Source organism: Macrotis lagotis, chromosome X (assembly GCF_037893015.1).
Source record: "Macrotis lagotis isolate mMagLag1 chromosome X, bilby.v1.9.chrom.fasta, whole genome shotgun sequence".
In the NCBI taxonomy this organism is placed as follows: domain Eukaryota; kingdom Metazoa; phylum Chordata; class Mammalia; order Peramelemorphia; family Peramelidae; genus Macrotis; species Macrotis lagotis.
This window is the reverse complement of record NC_133666.1, coordinates 84,411,809-84,414,711: the sequence shown is the minus strand read 5'-3', so window position 1 is coordinate 84,414,711 and position 2,903 is coordinate 84,411,809. Positions and strand designations below refer to the sequence as shown.

The 2,903-nt window shown below is 38.6% G+C and overlaps 1 pseudogene; it reads left to right on the top strand.

Annotated features, from left to right (window-relative positions):
* The first annotated feature begins 1,712 nt into the window (after positions 1-1,712).
* LOC141497503 (large ribosomal subunit protein uL13 pseudogene) lies at positions 1,713-2,308 on the top strand (annotated as a pseudogene).
* The last annotated feature ends 595 nt before the right edge of the window (positions 2,309-2,903 follow it).

Here is a 2,903-nt window from a genome sequence, read left to right as displayed (position 1 = left end):
TCTGTTATTCATTGGAGGTAAGATTTTTTATTTTTTGATTTTTGCAAGGCAATGGGGTTAAGTGACTTGCCCAAGGTCACACAGTTAGGCAAGTATTAAATGTCTTAGGCTGGATTTGAACTCAGGTACTCCTGAGTCCATGGTCTGTGCCCTATCCACTGTGCCATCTAGCTGCCCCACAGGTAAGATTCTTGCAGAATCTTAGTAGTCTTATCATCAACTGGATAAGATAATGGAGCCAGTATGGCTTCAGAAAAGGTCCAAGGATCAATCTATATGGTGTCTGCTGTCAAACAACAGCAGAAGAAAAGTCAGGAGCAGAACAGAGGTCTGTATACAAACTTTGTAAACTTGTCTGAGGTCTTGGATGCTGTCAGTCATGAGCATTTATGGAAAAAAAAATCTCAAAATTCAGTTGCCTGGAGAAGGCTATCAGTATTGGTACATCAATACCACTATCCAGGACCAGAGCTCTCGATATTCCCCAATGACCAATGGAATGAAACGATGTTGTTCACTGTCTCCCATGCTTTTGAGTATGATATTGTCAGCCATTTTAACAAATGACTTCATTGGGGATGAACTCAGCATCTAGATCAGCTATGACACCAATCTTAAAATTTTTATCTTCAAAAAGGCTACCAGTCAAGTCCAAAGAGGAGGGCATATTTGTTCATGATTTTCTGTTTTCAGGTGATTGCACACTCAATGATTCTGAAGATGAATTGCCTCTAAAACTGACATGTACCACAGTATGGATTGATTCTCTACTGCTTGTACTTATTTTGACCCCAAAATGAACACCCCAGAAACACAGGTGCTCCATCAGCCAGCACATACCATCCATATTTGGAACCAGTGATTATAACCATGGAAGTAGACATTTATAATCAGGTTGATTCACACTTTGATAGAGCAAGTTCAGTGTTTCAGTGGCTCCCAAAAAAATAAGAGTTGGGAAGAGATATTAGACTGACTGGAAAACTGAAGGTGTACAGAGCCATTGTGTTGACCTCATTGCTGTATGCCTTTGAAACATGGATGCTCTACCAGCGTAATATCAAGAAACCAAATCACTTCCATTTGAATTGTCTTAGGAAGATTTAGAAAAGCACTTGGCAGGAGAAGATACTAGAAACAGATGTCTTTTCTTGAACCAAACAGCCAAACTTTCAGAGAGGGCAACACTGTTGAACTTTCCAACCTGTGTGAATGTCAAACATATTTTACCAAAAAGACTATTTCATTGAGAACTCATACAGATGAAATGCTAATAATGGGGTCATAAAAAAGCAAACAAGATCACTTTCAAGGACTCTTCTTAAGAACTTTGAAATTGATTGTGCAGCATGTGAGATATTGACACAGGACCACTCTTCAGAGGGTTCTATAAGTAAGGTAGTATAAAAAAAAAAACTTAAAGAAAATGTGGTATACACAAGAATATTGAATTTTACCCAGGGCTTCACGTGAACTATTTGTGCCCAACTTTTGCTAGAGCACTTTGACTTCATATTGTTCTAATCAATCAGTCAGACTTATTGTGAATTGTCTCTAACATATTTTGGTCTTAAATACCGAAGGAAAGGAACAACTATCAGTTCTTCCTCTTAAGGATCATCTGTATAAGATCATTGCTCTTTTTATCATTCTGACACCATTTTACTTTTAGAATAACAACATACTGCTTTTTTCCCTGGGTGGCTTCAGTCATGGCAGACGGACAGGTCCTGGTGATGAAAGGTTGGGTCCATCTCCTGGGTCACTTGGCGGCTATCGTGGCCAAGCAAGTGCTCCTGGGCCAGAAAGTGATTGTGGTCCTCTGCAAAGGCATCAACATCTCAGCCAACTTCTATGGAACAAGTTGAAATACCTGGTCTTCCTCCAAAACCCCTCAAGAGGCCCTTCCAACTTCCGAGCCCCCAATTGAATCTTCTGAAGAACTGTAATAGGCATGCTCCCCCACAAGACCAAGCAAGGGCAGGCTGCCCTGGAACTCCTAAAGGTGTTGGATGGAATCTCCCCATCCTACAACAAGTTGAAACACATGGTTGTCCCAGTTGCTCTCAAGGTGGTCAGGAGGAAGCCCAACAGAAAATTTGCTTATCTGGGGCGCCTGGCCCATGAGGTTGGCCAGAAGTACCAGGTAGTGACTGCTACATTGGAAGAGAATAGGAAAGAGAAAGCCAAGCTCCAGTATAGAAAGAAAAAGAAGCTCACAAAATTGCACAAGCAAGCCAAGAAGAATCTGGAAGGCAAAATCCACAAATACACAAAGGTGCTGAAGAAGCACCAACTGCTGGTATGAGTCCAATAAAGTCTATCCTCTACAGCAAAAAAAAGAATAACATCATACTCAAATCTAGCCCACTCATTCTTTCAAACACCCAATTGATAATGACAATTTTAGACATATGGTCTTTATTTCTTTGCAAATAATTCCTCTTTATTGAGAACCTTATTATTACTCTTTGATGTTTATCTTATGTTTCCCATGAATCTTTTATGTCAAATTTTCTATTCAATGCTACAATATCCTAAAAGACTAGCAATTCATTGAATATTCATATTGTTTCTTTAAGAATTAGGTATGATTTTCCTGGGTTTCATATTTGCATCCATAAGCTCAATTCTTTTGCTCTTCAATATAGACTTTTCCAATATTTCAAGTTGTTTTTTTTTTATTGTCAGCATCACTAGGTCTTGTGTTTTTCTAATGGTGGCTCAGTCATATTTGAATTTTTTTTTCTTGTTATTTTAATTTTTTCCATAACATTGGCTATTTGAATTTTGGGTACAGTGTTCTTGTATATTTTCCTCCTAAAACCTCTTCCAGGTGGTTATTAGTGAATTTTTTCTATTTCTACTTTCACCTCTTGTTCTTACCCTTTTGAGATACAAAC